Here is a 9477-nt window from a genome sequence, read left to right on the forward strand (position 1 = left end):
TGTCTCAGATCTAATAAACACTGAGTTCGATCTTCAAAACTTTTGTGTAAGTTTTTAGTGAGAGGAATGATTGCTCAAACCAGATCACTAATGTCCTATGATCCCACCGCTTGCCACCAATTTGTCATGAAAACGACACCCACTTGGGTCAGACCTTGCAGCTCTCTGGCGCCCCCTTATCCTGCTGGTCAAACACGGTATTGACAGAGGATAAGCACGGGTGCAGCTGCTCTAATTTATGTCGACTATTGTGGCACGTGATGTGACAGGACGCATATATACCACCAGTTCCTTCCAGGAACGTATATATACCTCCGACCAGCCACCCTCAAACCACAATATCACATAAATACTGGTATACTGCCACCACCGATCGCTTAACAGGTGGATCGGGTACCTGGTAGGTAACGTGAATTAGCGGGTGAGGAACGTGTTTGCTCGACATAGGACAAGAAGAAAGAAACTGGTAAATAATTAATGATTTACTCCCAAAGGGGGGCAGTGTTTACAAAATATATACAAGATATTATAAAGGAGACAATTTACATGTATGTATAAACAGTTATTAAAATAAAAGGGATAAGTAATAGCAAAACCTGCTTCACAAGGTGATGGTCTCAGATTCTGTGGGGGGGACGGCTCCCCGGAAATTAGAGGTGATTCTTCTTACGCCGCGTGATGTGCGTGCGTTCGACGTCCCTGAGAAGAATGGCTTGAAAAATGACCGATCTGGTTTTTAGCAAGCAGCCAAAACTCTGGGAGACACCCCTTATTTACCTTACAAGGGGGCTCGGCTTTGCGAGCCCACCCAGCTGCAGAAGACCTAAAAAATCCTTCAGATTCCATATCTTGGTGTGGGGGGGTCCCACATCCAAGAGGGAGATATCATCTGGACCGTCACCAATATTCATGAAGATAGATATTAAATATGAAACCTCTATGACGCTCAGAAGCTCAGAATCCATTATCTCAGTTCCCGGTCCTTCCTCAGTTATGCAAGTTGTACTATTGTAATGGGAAAAAGGTAAGCATTCAAAAAACGTGGTTCCGATGTTTCTGTCAGACCTGTGCGTGATTAAAATTGGCATAAAACGTTTGTACAATTAAACAATGGGATTTTTGGAGGGATATTCTGGTTTGTACCAGCGCTTGCCCTGGACTGAGGTTTTATGGCGGGTCATAAAAATTCCTGGTTTGGGGGAAAGCAAAAGTGAGTTCTATGTCTTCTCTTACAAACGGATAGGGGGTGGGGGTTTTCCTTTTTAAAACATCTCTCATTTTTAAAACTCGGGCAAAAATACCTTTTGCCTGACAGTGGGGTTTACACAGGAGGTGGCAGGTGCAACATCAGACATTGGTACATACTTATAACTCACCACCTCCTGTGCAGCTCCTCTGGTCTTCTTTCTCTTCTTTGTCTCCTCCACTGGTTCATCCTCCCCGAAGGAAAACCGTGTCAGGTCCACAGGAGACTCCAGCAGTCGGATCTCCCTCGGCAATCCACCTTCCTCCTCCTCTTCCTCCCCCGACACTCCAGCCTCTGCTGTGGGAGTCCTCTGCCCTGCAGGGAGACCATTTGGTCTCTGACTCTGCCCCTCACTCTCCCGCTTGGCTCCAGTACCTGAGGCTCCAGTCACCTCTTCATCCTCCTCCTCCTCTTCGCTAAGGACACCAGCTGGCGGGTCTCCTGAGGTGTTTAACCCCTTCATTTCTGAGAACCGCCGCTGGTTCTTAAACCTCTCCAGGAAGGGACCTGCGCTTTTCTCAATCCCCTCCCGGAGGAGCACTAACCTGACCACCTCGTCTCTGAGGGCTTTAAACCTCTGGGAGGTCGCGGGTCTCTCCTTGTTGGACGCCCGGGTGTTCAGGATCCGGGCCTCCCGCAGCTCCTCTTTCAGCTGGGTTAGTGCTTTGCCGGCGTCCTCGTATTCTCGTAGCATGGCGACCACTCGGGAGGAGAAGGAACTTGTGGACTAGCTGGAGCTCATCTCTCCCCAGGATCTTGCTGGACTCTTGTTCTTGGGGCCTGGGGTGCCCCGGTCTCCCTCTCTGGGCGGGCGATGAACCGTCTCGGGGTTGGAGTAGATGGGGATGTTCTTCTTCACCCTACCCGATCTCCTCACTCCCTCCTGGGCCGGTTGTTGTAGCTCCTTGTCCCCCGCCGGCATAGACTGGGGGATAGGAGGCTGGGAAGCCATGCCGGCCTCCCAGTAAGCCTGCCTCTCCCTGGGGAGAAGAGAGGCAGACGACGACCCTCCCCCTGGAAGTCCTGGAGCTCACGAGGCAGCTGCTACTCTCAGCAGGGAGAAACTGATTGTGGGCACCTGTCCTACAGTCACCTCCCCCAGTAATGGCTGATAACAGGGAGTAATAGATTGTAGTCTCCTGTCTTACAGTCTCCTCCCCCAGTAATGGCTGATAACAGGGAGTAATAGATTGTAGTCTCCTGTCCTACAGTCACCTCCCCCAGTAATGGCTGATAACAGGGAGTAATAGATTGTAGTCTCCTGTCCTACAGTCACCTCCCCCAGTAATGGCTGATAACAGGGAGTAATAGATTGTAGTCTCCTGTCCTACAGTCCCCCCCCCCCCCCAGTAATGGCTGATAACAGGGAGTAATAGATTGTAGGTCTTTTTTATTTATAGAAGAAAACATTACAGGACACAAAACATAAGAACAAAAACTGCAGAACAAGACGACAAAAACCGACACAAATCACAGAAAATAGAAGATCCGACCAACAGAGAAAGAACAAAATCCCCCCAGGAATATACACATAGAGAAGAAATAACTATTATAAAACCTATAAAACCCCCGGCCCAGCTTCATTCATACTACTATATACAATCCCACACAACGCTCACACCGTCCTATATACACATAAAACACCGTCCTATATACAAGATTATATACAATAAAACACTAAACCTAATATAACGTATATACAACCGGAAACTAACACTAACCTACTGGTCCCACTGCCTGACCTTAGTCACCCCCTTACCGCACCTCATTCACACCACAGAAAACCAAAAATAACAAGATATACAATAGTGACATGGACAAATTTAAACCTTTTTTTTTTTTTTTAAATTTTGTAATTTTTTTTAATATATACCGTATATTCCGGCGTATAAGACGACTTTTGAAGACTGAAAAATCTTCTGTCTAGTCTGGGGTCGTCTTATACGCCGGTAATGCTTTTGAACTTTCAGAAATTGACATGCGGGGATACTCTGGGGGTGTTAATAAGCTGCCGTGGCCGTATCCCTGCCATGTCGGAGTTAATATAAGGTGGAGGGAGTTAAAATACGGCGGCGGTAGGTCCAGACAGTCAGCGCTTCTGTGCTGAAACTGACACATCGCTGCGTATTCCCAGCTCCGGACACAGCGCAGGGCTTCTATGCCGACAGCTTTCACTTGTCACAGAAGCGCTGCGCTGTGTCCGGAGCTGGGAAGTTCGCATCGCTTCTGTGACAATATATGAAAAGCCGGCAATTCAGCAGCGGCATAAGCCGGCACCCGACAATTTAGAATAGAAAGAATAGAGCTTCACACACAGATTAGATAGATAGAAACATGTCAGTCACATATATATGAAGTACAGTGACAGTATTGCTTACTGTACTTGTCATTTAGTGTAAAGGATTTATTAAAACAAATAATAGTGTTTTCATGCACCGTCTCTTTAAAAAAGCCGGCCGGCAATTCAGCAGCGGTACCCGACAATTTATAACAGACAGAATAGAGCTTCACACATAGATTAGATAGATAGAAACATGTCAGTCACATATATATGAAGTACAGTGATAGTGTTGGTTACTGTACTTGTCATTTAGTATTAAAATAAAGGATTTATTATTAAAAAAATTGGCGTGGGGTTCCCCTTAATTTTAGGCTCTAGCGGAGGTTAAGCAGACAGCTGGGGCAGATGTTTGAAGCCTGGGAAGGGGGTAAAACCCACGGAGCTTCCCAGGCTACTAATATCAGCCCCCAGCTGAATACCTAGTCTTTACTAGCTATTAAAATGGGGAACCCCCCCAAAAAAATGACGTGGGGTCCCCCCTAATTTAATAGCTAGCAAAGGCTAGGCAGACAGCTGGGGGCTGATATTAATAGCCCAGGAAGGGAGCCATGAATATTGGCCCCCTCCCAGGCTAGAAACACCAGCCGTCAGCCGCCCCAGAAATGGCGCATCCATAGGATGCGCCAATTCTGGCACTTAGCCTCGCTCTTCCCACTGCCCTGTAGCGGTGGCAGTGGGGTAATAGGGCTGGGGTTGATGTCAGCTTATAATGCCAGCTGACATCAAGCCCAGGTTAGTAATGGAGAGGCGTCTATAAGACACCCCCATTACTAACCCCATAGTCAAAGTTAAAAAAAACACAAACACCCAGAATAAAGTCCTTTAATTGAAATAAAGACACAATTCTTTATTGTTCTAAATTAAACCATACTTACCACCACGCCCATTCCAGCTGAAGCCAACGATCTCCTGCAATAAAAGAAAAATAATAAACCAACCTCATCCTTACCTTTCCATGGTTTCCACGACAGCTTCAGCTCTGCTACATCGAGATGACAGGCTGGACCGCAGCAGAACGCTGCCGTTCAGCTTGCCATGCGGCAGACACTGAGAAGCGCAGGCATGCTTGCGCTCCTCAGCGTCTCGCTGTGACGGCATCCAGATGAGCCGACAATGAACTCAGCTCACCTCCTGGACGTCCGTCACTGACAGCGTGGGAAACTTCTACTGCGCATGCGGGGAGCAGGAGAATTTTCCCACGCTGTCAGTGACGTGCATGAGGTGAGCCGAGTTCATTGGACATGATCTCGGCTCATCTGGATGCCGTCACAGTCAGACACTGAGGAGCACAAGCATGCCTGCGCTTCTCAGTGTCTGCCGCATGGCAAGCTGAACGGCAGCGTTCTGCTGCGGTCCAGCCTGTCATCTCGTTGTAGCAGAGCTGAAGCTGTCGTGGGAACCATGGAAAGGTAAGGATGAGGTTGGTTTATTATTTTTCTTTTATTGCAGGAGATCGTTGGCTTCAGCTGGAATGGGCGTGACGGTAAGTATGGTTTAATTTAGAACAATAAAGAATTGTGTCTTTATTTCAATTAAAGGACTTTATTCTGGGTGTTGTGTTTTTTTTAAATACTTTACTAGAAATTCATGGTGGTCATGTCTAATATTGGCGTGACCCCATGAATTTCGGGCTTAGGGCCAGCTGATAATGCCAAGCTGGCCCTAACCCCTTTATTACCCAGTGAGCCACCGCACCAGGGCCCTGGATGAGTTGGGTACAGCGCCAGAAGATGGCGCTTCTATGAACGCGCCATTTTCCGGGGTGGCTGCGGACTGCAATTTGCAGCAGGGGTGACCCAGAAAGCTTGGGCCTCCCTGCGCTGCAGATTCCAGCCCCCAGCTGCCTAGTTGTACCTGGCTGGACACAAAAATAGGGCGAAGCCCCACGTATTTTTTTTTTAAATTATTTCATGAAATAATTAAAAAAAAAAGGGCTTCCCTATATTGTTGTGTCCGGCCAGGTACAAATAGGCAGCTGGTGGTTGGGGGCAGCCCGTTCCTGCCTGCTGTACCTGGCTGGACACAAAAATATGGCGAAGCCCCACGTCAACATTTTTGGGAAAAATTAATTACAAAATTAATAATTTAGGGACTGCATCTTTATTAACCCCTCAATTGTCATTTAGTGTTAAAATAAAGGATTTTTTAAAAAGAAAATTGGCGTGGGATCCACCATCATTATAGTCTCTAGCGGAGGTTAAGCAGACGGCTGGGGCAGATGTTTGAAGTCTGGGAAGGGGGTAATACCCACGGAGCTTCCCAGGCTACTAATATCAGCCCCCAGCTGAATACCTAGCCTTTACTAGCTATTAGAATGGGGGACCCCCCCAAAAAATGACGTGGGGTCCCCCCTATTTTAATATGTTTATGAGTGACAGTTTTCCTGCTATATACCTGCATGTCATAAGAATTTAAATTAAAAAAGGACCATGTTAAATTCAAATCTGTTTTTTTTTAATTTTTACCGGTGTTTGGTATGCGTTGGAAAAGGGGTAGTCTTATACGGTGAATATATCCTAAACTCTATATTTTAACAGGAAAGTAGGGGGGTCGTCTTATACACCAGGTCGTCTTATACGCCGGAATATACGGTACATAAAACACAGCCCTACACTAACTATCCCGCCACCCCTGATCCAGCTCTGGCCACAAAGTTCAGGATTACTCCGAGCTAGGATCAGGCCCCAAAGTTTTTCCCCAGGCGGGGCCTGGACCAGGCCAGATCAGTCCTCTTATCGCCGCTGATGAAGAACCCCCCCCCCCAAATCCCCCACCCAACCTAACTAAAACCCCCCTATTATACATTATATACAATATATACAGAACACAACCTACACACTCACCATCCAAGGCTCAAGTTCGATGCCGGCAAACCTTCTATCCAGGAGACAGAAATACAAAACAAAAATCTAGGGTGGAAAGACATCAGCCCACCACCAGGATATAGGAGTACTACGGGACTAAGGCACCCTGAAGGAAAAGCCCCTCCAGAGACGGGCCGCCCTCCGGGCACCCAGTCCTTCATACTCCAGAGAATGTACCTTCACCAGGTCACCTAGGATGTTCCTACAGACTTCATCTACATGGAGGATTTTACTCTGCGTCGAGACTAAAACTCGTGCGTTCCACGTGAAATACCTTACCACTGCGCTGACTATGAATAAAGTGTCTCGGTCCCTTCTCCCAAGGTCTCCGAACGCTCCATGGGCCCACCCGGCGTAGGACAGAGTAGCCAGCCGCGGCCAACCAATGGAAGCCCCCACCCTGTTGTACACCTCTGTATTAAAGGGACAATGAAGCAGGAAGTGCTCCATGCTTTCCAGCACGTTAGCACAAGCCTCACGGGGGCAATTCCTGTCCTCGGAGCTCCTGTACTTCAAATTGTTCCTCACATACAGCTTACCATGGAAGCAGCGCCAAGTCAAGTCCCAGTACTTCTTGGGGATCCTGCTAGAATTTAACAAACTCAACCCAACCTCCAGATCCCGACTTGGGCAGTCTTTGAGGACCAATGGACTCTGAAAATGAGAAAGCAAGACCCTCATATCGAGGAGTTTCCTCGGGAGGGACCTCACCTCCCACATTCCCAGACCCCACCGGCGGATCATTTTCAGAACCGGGGTAACGTAAGCCGGGAGATGCCCGTGTGGTGTGCGGAGATCCTTCACTCTTCCCCCTGTCTCCCATTCCTGGAAGAAAGGCTGAAACCATCCCTTGCAGGAGAATACCCACGGAGGAGTCCTCTCTTTCCAGAGGTTTGCCACGTTCACTTTCAAGAAGGTGTTCACTAGTAACAGCACGGGGTTCACCATATTCAAACCCCCTAGTCTCCTCGTGCGGTAAGTGACCTCCCGCTTGACTAGGTTCAGTCTGTTCCCCCATAACATCTGGAAGAACAGACTGTAGACCCGTGTCCAGAGAGGCTCTGGCAAGACACAGACGCTGCCCAGGTAGATTAGCAAGGGGAGCAGGAAAGCTTTGCACAGGCCAACCCTTTCCCTCAGGGTCAAAGACCAACCCCTCCATTGGTCCACTCTTTGGGCGACACCTTTGATTCTGCCTTCCCAGTTTTTCGTGGGGTAATCACCCTGGCCGAATTCGATGCCCAGGACTTTGGCATGTTCTTGGGGTTCGGGGAGGGTGTCCGGAAGATCAAAACCGGGATCTCCGCCTCCCAGCCAGAGACTCTCACACTTATCCTTGTTGACCTTGGACCCGGATGCCTCCGAGTAGCGCTCCACTTCTGACATCATCGCCGCTGCCTCCTCTTGCGAAGAAACAAAGACGGTGACATTGTCCGCGTAGGCCACCACCCTCAGGATAGCCTCCCGCGCCGCCCCGCCCATCCGCACCCCCGCCAACGGTCCACAATCGATCCTTCTGAGGAAGGGATCGATCGCAAACGCGTAAAGCAAAGGGCTAAGAGGACAGCCCTGACGGACACCGGACTCTACCCCGAAAGGTCGTCCAATCCACCCATTCACCAGAGGGAAAGTCTCAGCCCCTGCATACAAGGTCTTAAGCCAGTCCACAAACCCTCCAGGCAGACCATACCTCAAAAGAGTGGACCAGAGGTACTCGTGGTTAACCCGATCAAAGGCTTTTGCCTGATCCAGGGTCAGCAAGAACCCCTTCCAAAGGCCCGCCCTGCCTTGCTCCACGGCCTCTCGGACACCTAGAACAGCACTAAAAGTGCTACGGCCAGGAACGCAACAGTGCTGAACCTCCGAAAGGAGCCGGGGTGCAAACTTCACCAGCCTGTTGAAAAGTATCTTAGCCAAAATCTTCCTGTCCACATTGAGAAGTGCTATGGGATGCCAGTTCTCAATGCGTGATGGATCCTTACCCTTTGACAAAATGATCAAAGCTGACCTCCTTAATGATCTCGGCAGAGTGCCCGAGGAGAGACACTCGTTAAACACCTGAGTCAAGAGGGGGACCAAAGAGTCCCTAAAGGTCCTAAAGAACTCGGATGTTAAGCCATCCGGACCTGGCGACTTTTTGGGCCTAAGCCCATCGATCGCCAGTCTCACTTCCTCTTCTTTGATCGCTTCTGCCAAATCGCCCAGCGAGAGGTCAGCCCCTGGCTCAGGAACAGATTCAGCCAGGAAAACCGACATCCCGTCACGATCCAGCTCCCTCCTTCCCAAGAGGTGCGAGTAGTAGGAACTGACGACCTCCAAGATCCCTGATCTGGACCTTCTCAGGGACCCCGTACTGTCCACCAGCCCCGTCACTATCTTACTATTCACTGACATCTTACAGTTTCTGTAAGGGTCGGGCGAGCAGTACTTCCCGTAGTCCCTCTCGAAAACCAAAGATGCGTGCCTATCGTACTGACACCTCTTCAGCAAGGACTTCACTCTGGAGATCTCCTCGTGGCTACCTCCAGTCGAGACAAGATGCTCGAGTTTCCTCCTCAGGCTCTGATACAGGCGATCCCTGTTCAGGCTTCTGAGGTTCGAGAGCTGCCGGAAGAATCTCGCCACCCGATGTTTGAACATCTCCCACCACTCCGACTTAGTGTTACTTAGGCCCAGCAATGGTACCTGGCTCTGAAGGAATTCCTCAAAAGACCGTCTTACAGCTTCTTCCTCAAGGAGTGACGAATTCTGCTTCCAATAACCTCTTCCCATCCGAGGAGTCTCTGTAACTTTCAGAGAAAACATAATCAAACAGTGATCGGAGAACTCCACCTCCACAACCGACAACGGTGAAGAGACGGCCTCCTCCTTCAAATAAAACCTGTCTAGCCTAGACCTGCACTGACTACCTCTAAAAAAGGTGAATCCCGTGTCGCCCGGGTTGTGCCGGATGTGGACATCCACCAGGCGAGCCTCACTCACTATCCTGTTTAACGCGACGCAGTCATAAGCCAGCTGGTCTCCGG

Source organism: Phyllobates terribilis, unplaced genomic scaffold, assembly GCF_046119375.1.
Source record: "Phyllobates terribilis strain yellow unplaced genomic scaffold, ASM4611937v1 Scaffold_7__3_contigs__length_470593459, whole genome shotgun sequence".
NCBI classification, from domain to species: Eukaryota; Metazoa; Chordata; class Amphibia; order Anura; family Dendrobatidae; genus Phyllobates; species Phyllobates terribilis.